Raw genomic sequence first — 16,475 nt, forward strand, 5'->3', positions numbered from 1 at the left:
CTGACAGGAGCAGCCCCCAGCTCTTGCTCCAGGACGGACTCCGCACGTGCCCGCCTCGCCCTGATGTCCCGTTCCCTTCCGCGGTAAGGTCAGAAATGCTGACGGCTCGCTCGGGTGTCAGGCGGTCCTGCTGCATCGCTCCTGAGCCGTTCCATACCGTTAGACGTGTTCGCTGATCCCCTGTTTTCTCACGGTGCAGGCAGGGCGCTGGGTATTTATCACTACACCTGGCATGACTTTTACGTGTTCTTGCAGAGGGCTTCTTTACAAAATTCATCTTGGCTAACTCCTGTTTGTGAAAACTAAATGGGCAAAACTAAATTCTGTTTGTATTTCGCTTTCTGGGTATGGGTTTGGCACATTTGCTGTAGAAATGAAACTTTCTTCTCGTGTAGAATCTCCAGGCACTTTCTGCATGCACTTTGTTTGAACAGCAATTTGCTGAATTAACGTAGCATGCCCAAAGATAACTTGAGTTGACATACTAGCAGCGTACCATCTATCTCGTGAGCAAAAATGAAGTATTCCTACCCTTAGGTTCCTTTTTAATCTTAAATTATTAATGGTCCTCTGCATAACAAGAATGAAATTTGTAATTGGTACAGAGTGCAAATGCATGTAGAGAGCTGGATACAAGAGGACCTGGTTATAAAGAAGGACATGCCTGCCTAAAAGAGCTAGCAGGAGAATGACATTCAAGAGCTCTTTCTCCTCCTTACAGTTGTTGAGAACCTCCGGGGAGAAGCAGAAGGCCATACCTAGCCCAGGTCTTCCGCAGCTCTTGGAAAAAAGGAATGATAAAAGGGAAAACCTTTACCCTATTTGGGGAGCATAGGAAAGCAAAGCTTTAGAGTTACTTGCACTTTCATTTAGCAGTTGTTTAACTGAGTTGTTGAGGGTGCTCTTAAGATAGGGCTAGTGGCAGGCGTAATATCCCATCTTCTTTTAGAACCTGATTGTCAACTTCACGCCAAATGTTGTCATTTGTACTTAGTTAAATGGAAATATTTGTGTCACACTTCATCATGTTGTTGTCTGTGTAATCAATACAGGAAAAAGTTCCTGTGTCTCTTAGAGATCTCAGAAAAAAACATACTTACCCAAACTGAAATAGAAAGGTCAAAACACTTGCATTTGCTGTGTATCCAACAACATTTAGGGTTTGAATGTATGTTGAGAGGAAATGTTGGTTTCGGTATCAATGGGAAGTAACATTTCTACTGTCTGTTCAACCATGTAATGTAGAGCAAGTGAGGTGTGTCAGAGTGAAGATTACAACAGTGAACTAAGGTTCTGCTCTTTCTTCTACTTAAATTTCTCCCAGTATTTGAACTTTTAAAGGCTGAAGTTTGAAGTGAGACCATATTAAGCAAGTCAGAAACATAAGGCTTAAAAGCACTTTTCTTCCATGTAATCCCTCACGGTTTGTTGAAGAGACTTGGGGCAGATGTACTGTGAATTTGTGGTGTTACAGAAACTGAAACCAATGCACAGAGGTGATGGGCCAGTTAAAGGAAGCTGGGGAAAAAAACTTGAGAGGATAAAATTCTGCAATATTGTTAGTTTGGTAATAATAGTAACAATGATAGAAATCCCCAACAAGCCAAACAAAACAGGAGTGGGGCGAAGACTGGATCAGCTAAGGCTTCTGAACAACACAAAGGTGAAGCTGAGGTGGATTTGAGGGAAATAATGGGCTGAGATTTCTTGAGTTTTCTGTAGTGTCTGTGTGTAAGAGCAGTGTCTTGTCCATCACATAAGAGGCTTCTAAACCAGATTAGACATGAATGTTTGCCACAAGGAGTCATCCAGAGAGCCCAGTGTTCCACCTGGCCTCCCTTGTGATCCTTCTGGGCCTGGTTTGCCCTGCAAATGTTTCACTTGCCAACCTGCAGCAGGTGTTCCTGTTCCTCACCTGCCTATTTCAAAGAAATCCCCCACTTTGGAGAATTACACCATGCAAGTACATCCCTCAGTGAATTACTGTGTGCTCCAGCAGGTTTTAGTTTCCCTCAGCCCACGGTGACCTTGCTGCATGTCCTGCATACATGGTGTGCTCGTTGCTGTGGGTGAGCACTAGCCTGGGTACTGCCTGCCTGGGTGCAGAGAGATGGGAGAGAGAGGGCAGTGCGCTGCCACTGCCAGAGCTGATGCTTTCTCTGTAGGCACACAGGGTGAGGGTCACAGCAAGGCTGCTCTCTTCTGGGCTGTGAGCTCCTCCAGACTCTGGGAAGGAAGGTGCATGTAAGGTTCAGCTGCTCTGTTCCTCTGAGTGCAGATCATCATCACAGAGAGAGATCTGCCTCATCTACCATGATATGAGAGCTGTTTGTATTTTGGAGTTGTAATAGGGTAGAACAATGCTAATTAAGAACTCAGCTATCTTCAAAACCAGAAAGTGGAAGACTGAGGGGCAGGGGGATGAAGGCCATAAACTTTTATCTGTGAAGTGGAACTTCTAGGCTTATGCTTTAGTAATGATGAAAATCAGGTTTAGCTACATTTCTATCTGCTTACATTCTTCAAACAACTGGTCTCACTTTACAGAATAACAATTTAAAAATATCTCAGAAAGCAGGAGAGTCTTAATGTTGCCTTTAATAGGACAATAATGTAAATGATTAATGATTGATGAAAAAGAATTGTGAATGAACTTGTGAAAGGGCTTTACATGTCTGTTTGAGAGTAAGAAGGATCTTGATATATCCTTGGATGTCATGTCTGTAGATTTTAATGACGGTGAAGCAGAGAAAGTCTGTTAGAAGCAAATGAGATCTCAGTACAGTAAAAACATAGAAAGCTGTGGGTTTATGATCAGATAAACCAGATGCCCTTTTTTTAGTTTGGTTTTTTTGAAAAGAAAGAAGCTGAAGTTCTGAAAGAAGCTGCAAGTAACTTCTAATTTGCCATCAATACTCAAGAAACAAACGGTTACAAATGGTACAGTATCACATAAGGTATCTATTTAAATAGTTTTAGAGCCCTGAGTATGCTAATGTCACTAATTGATAATTTGGGGAGCTGTTTAATTGTGGGTTAAGGCTGTTATTTGTAGGACTTATGAAGGGAGCTGTGTGGGCCTGCCTTGGAGGAAGTAAGGGTGAGCACAGCAGAAAAGATGGTGAGAAGATTCTCCACAGTAGTAGCTGCATGAAACATGGAAGTTCAGGAAGACTGATATGTCTTTGCCACTAAAATGCTTATTGATAAGTAGCAAAGGTAAGGGCAGGACTCTTAGAGGACATAAACATCATGCCTCTAGCTCTAGTGTGAATTCTTGTGGCTTGTCTATTCCACAAAGGTGGAATAAAGTGTTACTTCCTTTTCTGTTTGCTCTCTCTCTTGTGTTGTGCTGGGTATCTACAGAAGGTTGTAATTTCTGTGAGAAATTAACTTCAGTCCTAAATTCAGTTCTTAAGTGAACCTGATAAGAAGGGAGAAGTGCCCAGTGGGCCACTGCTCTGTTCATTTGAAGACTCTGCATTTCACTGCTGCTGTTCAAGCTGGCCTGAACCTCTGAAACCTACTTATGCCCCTGAGCTTTGCTTTTAGGGCAGCATCTGAGGTGAAATCAATGTAATTCCCACGTTTGGTTCTTGGAAAACCCCCACCTTGCTCCTGGATGGGAACCAAGCCACAATAAAGTAGGCATTTGCCAAACCCAATGAAGGACTTTTATAGTTTATTTCATTTGTCACCAAAAGAGGGAAGCAGAATTCCCAGTTCATGTGTCATCAGGCTCTCAGCTCATATTTTAGAGTCTTGTCACCTTGAAGGTAGCCAAAAAATCCCTCCTCAGAGTCTGCTGCCTAAGAGAGAGGAGCTGGTTAACTGGGATACAGCAGTGTTAGCTTCTGACACCTAAGGTGGTTTGGGTTTTTTTTAATCTAAATCCATAAGGAAATTATTCACAAAAAAGCTTCATTTGACAGAGCTATGTCAATCTCCAATTATACCCAAAAGCTCATCAAGCTGCCCATGATTTCTTCACTGCATTGGAACAAAGAGTGTTTTAGTGAAGATTCACAGTTTACCTGTTTGAAACTTCAGAAGACTGTTTTGTTGACCAATCAGATGTTGTTGTTGTTGTTGCATGTGTTGTAATTTTAGGTTGAAAATAGTAAAGTTTATTCTTTTTTTTTCCTTCTTTCCTCCTTAGGACTGCCACATTAAGAGAAAGACATGAAGTATTTTTAATAAAATTCTGCTTTTGATCAAGCTGCTAAAAATGGATGTGAACATTTTCTCCTGTGAGGTAAGTATTGACAGAGAAATAAAAAAAAGCCTGACTTGTTTTACTTAGTGTTGCCTGTCACCACTGCTCTTCTGACCAGCAGCTTTTGGTCAAGTATTTTAGAGTTATAACATCTGTGTCTTGGCAAACTTTGTATCAAAAGTCTTAACTGAAAAGTCCTACATATAATAGTTTGATTTACAGGATTAGCCAGCATTGTTCTGATATTCCAGCAGATAAAAACAAATGTTGGTGTTGCAGGGTTGGTAATGAGCAGCTTCTGCACAGAGTAGCTTTTGACCCAATGTCAGGCTTTTTTCCAAGCATCAAAGAAACGGAAGCTGCAAAGTCTGATTTTCAAGAGTGAATACTCACACAGACTAACTGCAGGTGCAGGAAATGAGTGAGATCCTGGGATGAAGGAAGAGTTTGCACCACAAACATGTAGGTACTTTTCCATGCATCCAGGCAGCTTTCTCAGTTCCTGCTCTAGGCGGCCTAGGGAAAAGTGGGGCTTTTGCCAGCCTGAGTTACAGGTGTATATTTATATTGCTTTTGTCAAGCATCACAGCCAGATCTTCACAATTCCTGCAGTAAGTATGTAAGTTAGTCAAACCAAATACATGTCCTTAATTTAGGATCGTGGGAAAATTCAGATTGTAAGGAACCTTTTGAGATCAGAGAGTCAAACCCTCTACTCACAATTTAGAGTAGTCAATGAAATTAGGTCATTTTCATCCACTGGCTTTCTCAGTCTGTTATATGTTCAGAAGTATTGACAAAAGATGGATTTACAGCTTTCCATATGTATTAAATTTACATTAGAATAGTGCAAATAGGGACGTAAAATGCTACTAAAATTTGTCAGAAGGGAGAATGTTTTAATTAAGACAGGATTGCACAGGAATGGTCTATTTCTCTAAACAAAGGAAACAATAAATCTCTGATGTGTTCATTTCTTGCAATTGCAAATGAAATCTCCACAGGTCAGCTAACACTGACCTAATGTCATGCTGCCAGTATTTTCAAGATGGGTTCCCTGCAAGAATTACCCCTTCCCAGGCATCTCTGGGGAATTGATTTATTTACTTCCTCTTGTAAGCAAAATTGCTTTCTCATCATAAAAGGAAGGAAAGTGAACATTGCTTATCCTGTCTGAAACATGTTACTGAAACATTTCCTCTGAAGTATAAATATTTGTTCATGGGAAAACATAGTGACAATGTGAATAAAAATAAACATCTTGTCAGGAAGCTTAGGGAGCAATCTCCCCCCTGGGCTCTAAAAGTAAACACAAACCAAGCATCTCTCCTCCCCCGATCATTATGTACTACCAAGCAGAACATTCTGTGAGCCCTAGGAGTAGCTACTTCCACTGTTTTGGCCAAGGAGGATTATACAATGAAGGGGTTAATCTTGTCAGGAGAAAGACATTTTAGCATTCAGAGCCTCATAGGAGGCTCAATGAAGTGAAGAGACACTTGGTTTACTTTGGATTTATGCTTATCTCAATGTGCTTTGAATTGATCCCTCAAAATTGGTAATTTAATAGCTTTAATAGTTACATTAGTAATTTAATGAGCCCCTTTCAGGACATCATCAAAGACAAACATATACTTAGTGAATAAAAATAGAAGTAATTTTATAGGTAATGCAGTTCCTGAAAGCCAATATACAGTATTACACATATGCACGTTGTGATTGTCATGGTTTAACCCCAGCCAGAAGCTGAGTACCATGTAGTTGCTTGCTTATGTACCCCCAGTGCATAAGAGGGGAAGAGAATCAGAAAAAAGATAAAACCTGTGGGCTAAGGACTGTTTAATAATTGAAATAAAATATGATAATCATTGGAATTAAAAGGGAGAGAAAAGAAAGAGAGAGAAATAAAACCCCAGAAAAACAAGTGGTGCACATGTGCTGGCTGAGGCCCAGCAGCAATTGGCAGCTCCCAGTTGATTCCCCCAATTTATATACTGGGCATGACCTTTTAGGGTATGGAATGTCCCTTTGGGCAGTTTGGGTCACCTGTCCTGCCCTGCCTCCCCTCAGCTTCTGGTGTACCTGCTCACTGGCAGAGCACTGAAATGTCTCAGTTTGGAGTGAGCACTACCAAGCAACACCTACAACACCCGTGCGTCATCAGTGTTCTCATAGTGAGCCCAAAACACAGCTCTGTACCAGCAGCCAGGAGGAAAATTAACTCTAGTCCAGCTGAAACCAGGACAGTGATGCTATGAATTATTTAATATGCATTGACTGATCTCACCATCAAAAAGTACCTATTGAGGGAAATGGCACATCCAAGAATCCAAATTTCTCTTTTCACCTCTGCTCCCAGTGTCAAGCCTTGCTTCCCAGGCTGTTTTAAAATGAATTTCTGAGTAACATGTATAGCTCATTTAGGTAAATTACAGAAGAATATTCTCAGAAACTTGCTGTTTCCACACCAGTTCCTGTTGTTTCTCTGATTTGGTCTTACTTCTCAAAGCAAATATATCTGCAGGTCTGGAAAAAAGCTAACTTGTGGATGGGTATGTGCTTGAATCAGAAAATGCTGCCTCTCTGGAAGGTGTGTCTTTGTAGAGGTGTTATTTACTCCTTAATATCCCAGTCAAAGCTTATTTGCTTTTGGGCTTCTGTGTCACTTGAGGTATTATGAGACAAGTAGTAGTAAATTTAGCTGTCTGGGTAAAGAAGCTACTGCTCTCTCAGAGATTAGTGTCTTCACAGTCAGTGGAATAAAATAGCTACTGCCTCTACAGTGCAATCTGGCACTTGAATGTATCTGACAATTCAGAATGGTAAATACAAAGTTCTGGACTGCGCAAAGCCAGCTGAGGGGGGTGTGTGCAACAGTAACCTTCAGCAGAATTAAATTTATCGGAGGAAATTTTAAATTTTAAATCTGCTTGAACTAGTTCTTCTCAGACTTATGACTGCTTGTGACTAGAGATTAGAAACAAGGACTGCCTTGTGTGGGTGGTTCAGGTGTGAGAGGAAGGGCAGTGTTGCTGTTTGTTGCTTTTGATCTTTGTAATTAAATTTATGTTCTCTAGTACTATTTATCGTACTGTTGAAATCCACATTTCTGACTTTCTCATGGGATTTGCTGTGCTTTACATAAAGAAGAATGACAGGTTTTCACAACACCTGTGCAGAATCAGGAACAATTTGTTACAGTTAGGTGGAAAAGGAAGAAAGAAATGATGCAGTTCTGAAATGTCCATTAATTCAGGGAGCTTAAGCATCAAGGTACCCAACATAAGAAATCAAAGCTGGGATATAAAATCAGTGCTGTTACATCAGAATATTCTCTTACCAGCTGGAATTACCTCTCTCACACCTCTGGAAGCAAGGGCCTAGCACCCTCAAAATGAGGATTTGCAGTAACAAAAATATAGTATGGTAACTCTACCTGAGCTTTAGCTGCTTTTTGTTTTCAGCTGCTTTCTCAGTGGTAGAATTTGCTTCTGCATGGTCTCCTAGATGTGCTCAGCATGGGCAGGTGTCCCAGTATTTCTCCTGAGCAACAGGTACAGTTTACACTTGAGATGGATGGATATGTGTATGGGAGTAAATAAGATTAATACCTTTATAGTTCTTCTCTTCTACTGTTACCCAGGAAAAGAACTCTTGCCTGACTCAGAAAAGACTTTAAAAAAGTTTAAAAATAGAATGGTACATGTCTTGCTACTTTGTTGAAAGAGAAAAAAACCCCTTCTAGTAGAATTCATGATGCTTTGGCAATATGACTTTCAAGCAATGAGTGGATGAGAAATTTCAAGGCACTAGAATATTTTTGATTTTGTTAAAGCTCCCTGAATGCCTGAATAGCTTCAAAACCACTGCTATTGCTGGTTCTAGCTTGTTTTTAATTTTACAAAGGTATATTCTGTTCCTGACATATTTAAATGCTGCAGTTTTAAGTGTAAATTGGAAGGTGATGTCTTTTACTAAGCACCTTGCAAATTACACAGTATACACACACTCCTTTAAGTTCTCTGATTTGTGCCTAATCTGTAGTTCAGACGTGTAACAGTGATACTTTTCAGGCAGATCCTGGAAGTAGTCCTACACCCTCTGTGAAAACTGCAAATATATGCAAGAAGTATGTGATTTCATGGTTGATAGCTTTTGAATGGTAGCATTTAAAAGAACAAAATCCTTCTTGGAAACTATTCCTAATAAACATAATTAGGGAAGTCTCATCAAGCAGCCTGTGGTGAAACATGCAAACTGTCTTTATTGCCTGCTGCTTAGACTTGGAATCACTCGTGTGTGTTTTCTTGTATGGATCACTTGTGTGCATTCTTCTGCAATTACCATTATCCTTCAGCTACACTGTTTTGCTAGAATTTATAGGAAGTGTTTCAGGGAGTGAAAGATATCCATCAGAACCAACCCTGGTAATATTCTTTTTGCATATGGTTTATGATCCTAACTCATCGGGGAAACAAAAAAAAAAAAATGGAACTAGATTTGTTTAGACATATTGAAGTAAACCACTAAAATACATGAGTGGTGTTTGGAAAGTAGAAACCTTGTGTTGATATCATCCAGTTTCACCCACTGAATTTGTTGTGTTGTAAAAATACAGGCTTTGCAAGGCAGTCTTTGCTAGTGTGACTAAATCATGTCAGTAAACTGGTGTAAGGTGGTGGTGAGAGGCACAAGGTCTTACCTTCCTGGCAAAGCTTTCTCTTTCAAAAAATGAGTGGTTCCAAGGTATAAAATACAAAGAATATAACAAAATTTGTATTTTGGTCTTGAATTAATAAAATCCCACAGTATAGCTACTGTACAGAATCACACTGTTCAAAATAAATGAAGAATTGTACTGTAATCTTGGGGGGGAGACTGTAATCCAAATAAGCACACTCTTTTGAACAACCTAGTGAAAAAATAGTGAAGTTACAGGTGCATCATTAATTTCTGTTTTGTTTCAGATTCTTTAAGTTATCATCTTTCTAAGACAGGCATGTAGCAATTAATTCTGTGGACCTTTTCTTCTTGAATTACTCCCTGAATTGAAGCCCAGAGGAGTCCTTGGAAGCTTTTCCTCAACCCTTTCAGAAGGATTTATATCAGGCTCTTAAAACCGTAACTGGGTCTTACTTTCATGTCTAGCTCACTATGGGACAGAGGTACAGAGGAGTAAGTTGTAGCTAATAAGGCTGTTTCTCTAAGATCAGTGATGATGAGATTAAGCTGCCTTTGATTCTTCTACTTAATCCTGCTCTGTTGGTTTGACAGCCTATAAAGATCAGAGTATGGTTGGTGGCTGCCATTCTTGTATATAAGAAGTGATTCAGAGACCAGGAACACTACGCTTTGGCAACTGTGAAAAAGGCTGCAAAATCCACTTTGTTTCTCTTCCCCCACCCTACCCCATGTTTTCCAGTTCCTGTAACTAGAAATCTGTGTTCAAGACTTGTCCTCATCATCTCTTTATACCACCAACAGAAGGAATCCCAAGCAGGGGTGGCACATTGTTGCAGAGATCTATCTCTATTTGTGTATTGCTCCTATGGAATTTCTCAAATCTTTGACCAATATTTTAGCTTGTAAAATTTAGTCTACATTTTGTATCCTCCTGTGTATAAGTCTACTAGGCTTTTAGTAGGTGATTTATGCAATCCTCAAAAGGCAGAGAGAGCATTTATAATGCTTGGAATAAAAAGGGCTGATCCATTTATATACGGTTTTTAAAGCTCAATAGCTTAGATCAAGAGTGAGAAGCAAAGACTGTGTATGTCATTGAAAACCTTCTGTAGTTGTAGTATAAAGATGTTTCAAGTCTCTTGGAAACTCAGTTCTCAGAGACAAGTGAATTTTGACTGATCTATATAGAGGAGAGATGGAGACTGACAGCTAGCCACAAGGTCAGACAGACGGACAGAAAATCTTCCCCAGCTGACTGTTTGCTATGACTCTTATTTCATTCCACAAAGGAGTTCTTTCCATTCCATTAACATCTGATTAGATGGCAGAAACATTTTAAGAAGCTCTGAACAGTTATGCAGATGCCAGCACTATTACTTCCAGATTCATTCCCTTGCCAAACAGCAAAATGACACAGTCAAGAAGAAATCCTCCTCCTAGTCAGTTTTTTCTATTTAGGTTTGGGGTTTGTTTTTTTTTTTGATGTGTTTTTATAAATTGATGAAATCTTTTGTATCCGTGTTGTAGTCCTGAGGAGCGAGAAGTGTGGAATATGGTGAATACAAGCTGTTGCAAAATTGCTCCCATTAGAAGAGATTACACATGTGATACAAAATCTGCCACAGAACCAATTCTTAAAACAGCCTCATCCTCTCTGGGTTGGGAGTGCGGTGAGCCATAACTCTGCCACTTCTTCCCTTGGGAGACTCTTATATAACTGCTCAGCTGTTTCTCTTGCTGTTCTTATTAAGCCAAAATTTTGTTTTGCTTAATTATATCCTGGTACACCTAACTTTGCAGATTGGAACTGTTCAAGTGGATCTACTCCCTTTTAAGACCAGACCCCGCAGTCTGTAGAAAGAGAAGGATGGCAGCAAAGGCAGTTTATCAGAGTTTAAGGGGCCCTCAGAGAGACTGTGACAGCACAGGTGAACAGGCTGGGACATACCTGGCTCAGCTGAGTCCCTTTCCATCAGCAGGGACAGCCATGTCCAGGGCTGCCTGAAGCTGAGAGCAGCGAGGAGGGCGAGGGCAGGGCTTATTCCACTCTGCTGGGCACTTGTGAGGCGGCTGCTGAGAAACTCTGCTCAGCTTTGGGCTTCATCATTGCAAAGAGAGATTGACAACTGAAGACAGTGCAACCAAGGGGTGCTGATACTGTGGGGAAACTGAAACCATGAGATATCCACAGACACACTGAGCGAGCTGCTTATCTAGCCTGGAGAAGAGAAGGTTAAGAGAGCATCTAATTACTACCTCAGGTAGTCACAAAGGGTCATGGGGAAACCAGATCTTCTCCAAGCAACAAAAGGACAAAAGGCAGCAGTCACAAGTAGCAGCAAGGAGGGTGTAAAGAAAAAATTTTCTCACTGTTGTAAAAAAAGCCATTTGCATAGTGAGTGGCTAAACAATGGAACACGTGGATTGAAGATTGTGGACTGATTGTCCTTAACCAGATCAAGCTTTGAAGTTAGCTGTGCATTGAGGAGGAGGTTGGACTAGATGACCTCTGGAGGACTCCTCCCACCTAAATTGATACTCTGTTTTGGAGTGAGGCACAGAAAATTAGGGTCTTGTAATTAACAAGATTAAATATGGAAGCAGGGAAATGCGAAAGGCAATATCCTACACATAATTAGATTGAAAACTTAAGCATTGTGGAAATACAACCCTCTGAAAAAATGTAGATATTTAATTTTTATTCCAAATTATAAGTATTGGCATTTTCCTTCTGTAGATGGTTTCTTTCCTGTTTACCTGGCTGTTCAAAATACATGCCTATATTTAGTCTTCTATATCCCTTTTCTTGTGAAAAAGAATGGGGAAATATAATTCATAAGGCAAACCACTGGTGCTATATATCATTCACAGAATGCTCTAAAAAAATCTGGTGCACTGCGGGCTTCTTAAGCAATGATGGTCTTGCACTATATTTAGCATTCAATGAAGAGCTGAAAAAACCCTAACAAATAAATGTATAGTGCTCTATGTTGGTGTCTAATGAAAACAGTGAAAGCATCATTGTGTGTGTTACATGTCTCCATCTCTGAGAATTAAAACAAATGTGGGAATGTAGAAAAAGGGATGCAACTGGCCTAATCAATTTGCATAGCTGGCTGAGAGCAGATGTTGATGTCACTAAATAGAGACACCTTACGTCAAATGCAAACCAAAGAGAAGAACAGACTGGGTACAATGTGCAATAGTTTTGAAAAGAAAGCTAATTAGGAATGCATGAGCATTTGGCAAGGGTACATTGCAGCCCTGAATGCAAACCTTTTAATACAAAAATTGTATTGACAGGAAATGAGTTGAAGTTTATTTCAATGTTTTTAGAGTATATTCTTACATAGTTTTATTCAAGCCATTTGTTCTCTTTATGAACTTTTTATGGATAAAATCTAATGAAATATATTCTAAACCATTACAAATGTAGTTAGAAATTATTTTGATCTACCCACATCATTGAAGTCTCTAAGCCTAATTGTGGGGGAAAAGTAGACTACAATGACAGGAGCTGGGTAATTCTGATGTTTTAATTCACATGCTGCCAGCTGGCTGAGACTACACATACCACATGCAATGGGTGGATGGTGAAGTCCATAACTGAAGTACCACGTTTCCTTATTTTGGTTGTACAACATTCACTCATGTTCTCCTTGTATAGTTGAAAGCAAATTTCATGGACTGAAGAGAGCACTTTCTGTCCCTGTGGGATTGCCATATGCTATGTGGAACCCATACAAGACAATTTAACTTACTTTGTTTAACTTAATTTTGCATTTTAATTATTTCCACTAACATTTTTTTAATCCTAACACGCTCCTAAAATCTTCTAATATGAAAGGCCCCTGCATTCAAGGGTAGGGGAGACAGAGAAACTCTAGGATGTCCTATACTATTTAGTTTTGGGTTTGGACAGTCCCAGATGGTCTCTGCAATGTCAGACGTGCCCTCTTTCAGTGAACAAGCTCAGTTGTGGAACTGTCCCTGCTGAGTGTTGTTGGTGTAGCTTGTCATAGGAAACTGCATTTGTGCTTGGGTGTTGCAACCTAAAGCAGAAGGGAAATAATCTCAATTGTCCTGAATTAAAAGCTTGAGTGGGTCCTCAGAGGGAGCAAAGAGCCAGGTCACCACATTTTTAATTTTTTTTTTAAAGCAGACTGTACCGAGATGTCTAATACAGGGAAGAGCCTCTTGCTTCCACATAGCCCTTGGGTCTGGGATGTAGACTTTCTAAGAATGCTGATATACAGAAATGTAAAATCTAAACCCCAGAGTTACCATGCTTAGGCTATCAATCCTCTGCAGATGCAGCAGACTTAGATTATGATGGGGTGGGGAGAAGTGTAGGCTCCCCTTCCAGAAGAGTTTGTCAAAGAAGCTAAAGCAAGTGCTTGTAGTCCCTTCTTCCTGCACTTCCTGTTATCCTTGACTGGTATTTTTTCAACCTGTCTCCTCCTGAGCCTTTCTCTGGTGTCTCAGAAGTGCAGAGGATGGAAGGGCCTGAGGGCACTGAGCTTCAGCATTTCTGAGCTGGTAGAAAGTTCCTTAGGACTTCTGCTAACACTGCATGTTGGAGTAGCCTCTGGAATTAAACTGACTCTCAGGATCCAGGAGTAGAAAGGTTATTTGTAAACTCAGTCACAGTCTGTGCACAACTGATGCTGTCACTGATGTTTTTCAATCATCTGAGAAATAGAGTCTCAAAACCAAAAGGTTAGTTTAGCCCCAGAGTAAAAAATAATACATTGGAGCATATGGGGATGTGGATTTACATTTGTGCTTTCAAATGCATTTTATAATTTAGCACAAACTAAGATAATTCTAAGTAGAATTCTCCATGGGAGTGAATGCATTTTTAAATTATTATTTTAGTCTTTTTTTTATCCAGTTATTCTCTCAGTTGTGAGGTAGTGTTTAAAGCACATAACTGAGCTGCAGTGACAGAGCTCGCTTGGCAGCCCATAAACATGTTTTGGAAAGCTGTATTGACTTGGCAAAAGCAGACTGTAGTTAAATGCTACCATGGTCCAATGCCATGTCCTTTAGGATTGCTTGCAAAGACAGAGCTTATTCCCTTCTCCCTTTCCCTCTAGCTGTTATTCCTCCCTGAAAACAAACAAATGAAAATGAAAAATCCAAGCTGGCTACCTGGAATACTTGAACATCCAAATGAGTAAAACTTTACCATTCATGTATTTTTAATGCTTATGCAAAGTCAGTGGGAATATTTGTGGTTTATTACTGTGCTTTCTTGTACCAAAGCCTAGAAACTGTCAGTTGCTCCACACCCTATTAGAGATGCATTCCAACCACTTCTCAATGTGTCTCTCAAGTTTGTGGTCAAAATGAAACTGTTTGTTTTAAAAGTTTGGGAAAATGTAAATATGCTTCCATACAGGATTATGTATCAGAGAACAGAGAATTTCTGATTGTCCTGGAGTTTTATTTTATACTTTATACTGGAAAAGCTGCAATCTGAATTATGTAAGAAGTTTTACATTCGTGGTAGGAAAGCACTGAATGGTAAAAATTGCTGTAGATGGTCATTAAAATGGAAATTATATAGTAGCATGTACCTATTTCCACAGCAGCAGAAGCCTTTATCACCCTTTGATGAAACAGGAAAAAAGAGAGAAACTTGAGACCTTTTCTTTATCCCCATCAAAAGCAATGCCCTCTTTCTCTTTCTCCCATTTTAACCACCTGACTAATCTTTGTCATTGCTGTATTTTGCTAAATTTACTATTGTGCACTAAAAATAACACTTTCTTCCTGTCCTCATCCCTTTTTTTTTTTTTTTTTTTGTAGAAAAGCTCTGTAAAGAGCTGGGAATCAGATCTAAAGGTTTGTGGGTTTTTTATTGGCTTGTTTTGGAATTTTTTTTGAATTGCAGTCCAACACTTCTTGAGTCAGTATCATGGCAAGTCTGGTTGCTTTGTGTCAGTTTTCTCTGATGTGATGCTAACTTACCTGTTCTCACATTAACACTCACTGTTTGCAGCAGTGATAGTCTAGGTATTTTTAATAGAGACATGGGTTCTAGCTCTGATTCTTCTCCAGAAAGTGATAATTTAGACTGTAGAAAAAAGGTGCAAATAAGGAATTAAAAATTGACATACTGAAACAGTTTAGTAAAAGGAATACCTTTTGCCTAACACTGCTTCGCCCAGCCTCCTGAATTGAGTGGGACGAACATGAAGTTTGTTTTTTTCCTAAAAACTGTGTATCTGAGGTACAAGTGAATATATGGGGTTGTTGTTCTTGCACAGAATGAAAAGTTTAGCTCTCATTGGTGGAGAAGAAATATTCCCATAGAACTTGAAACTTAAAAAACAGAAGGCAATCATACTACACATTTTAAATCTGTTTACTTTTATTTTTACTTTTTGTTGCCTGCATGATCAACTTGATATTTCTTTGCTTGTAAGTAGATGTCTGAGTGAGAGTTCTTTTACTTTCTGATGCATTTGTTTTTGTCCATCCAAACTGTGCAAAGCTAGAAAAATAACACTTAATATTTGCCATGATTCCCGTTGTTCTCCTGCCCCTAATAGCCTCCTTTGATAGGAAGTTGCAAACTGTAATTTGTCCTGACATAGATGTACTCAACTGAAAATTGTTGCAGTCTGACCTGGTTAATGTAAGTTTGGCTTCTGGGTATTTGAAAAATGTAAGTAATTGACTATAACCAAATGCATTTGGATACTGTTAACCTGTTACTGGTACAGATAACTATTTTTGTAAGTGGAGTTTTAAACAACATTTTAATGTTTATCTACAAATTACTGTCTTAATGCTAGAGACTGTGCAATGTGTGAGACCAGCTTGCTGTAAGAGAATATTTTTTGAATAGTGACTGCTTTTTGAATAGTCACAGCTATGTCAAAAATTGTCCTTAGCTGTGCAGTTGTGCCCATGCCTCTTACTGGTTAGTGACAGTTTTGTTGATGTCAAGTGGTAAACACAGAGCCAGAGACTGCTGTTTTAGCAGGGAGCCAGGTGTGGATTGTAACACACAGGGCCTGGAGCTGCTTTCACTGGTTTGAAAACACCGGGTCTGGATTGTCACTGTAAGAGAAAGGGAGGTTGTGGTTTAATTGTGATGTGTGTATTTTACATGAAAGCTTCAAAAACTAGTGAGACTAGAGAGAAGTGATTTCAAAAGCTACCAGCAGCACCTAAAGTAAGAAATCACATACCCAACTTAGGGCATCATTCAGGAGGCTTTCGGGACCTTTGCACTGTGACTGTATTAACAGTATTTACAGTGTATACGTATAAAGACGGATGCCTGTGGGGGGTGTTGCTTTGATTTCAAGTTGTTTCGTGTCCGAGCTTTTACCGTGAGAGGCCATGGCAGAAAGCCTGCGCTGTGGGGCAGGGGCGGGATGCGCCCGGTGATCCGCGCTGCGGGCCGTGGGTCGCTCCGCCGGGCGGGATGCGGGGGCGGCTCCATCCTCCGCCCCTTTACGCGCGGCCACGGTTTCATGAATGAAATCCAATCGCCGCGCTAAAAATAGACTGGGGGCTGGCACGTCACGGCTGCCGCCGCCCCAGGCAGCGCCGCAGG

General features: G+C 40.1%; 1 protein-coding gene across 2 annotated transcripts in view; it reads left to right on the forward strand.

Moving 5' to 3' along the window:
- Positions 1 to 13: 13 nt before the first annotated feature.
- The window catches only part of RHOBTB1 (Rho related BTB domain containing 1), a 47,480-nt gene continuing 31,018 nt past the window's right edge, over positions 14 to 16,475 (forward strand). The window contains exons 1-2 of one of the 2 annotated variants that reach the window (XM_005425551.3): positions 14 to 83; positions 4,160 to 4,255. The gene's annotated coding sequence lies outside the window, so the exon portion shown is untranslated. Of the gene's footprint in view, positions 89 to 4,159; positions 4,256 to 16,475 lie in introns of both variants that reach the window. The other variant, XM_031060729.1, reaches the window with a different exon arrangement.

This window comes from Geospiza fortis, unplaced genomic scaffold (assembly GCF_000277835.1).
Source record: "Geospiza fortis unplaced genomic scaffold, GeoFor_1.0 scaffold92, whole genome shotgun sequence".
NCBI classification, from domain to species: Eukaryota; Metazoa; Chordata; class Aves; order Passeriformes; family Thraupidae; genus Geospiza; species Geospiza fortis.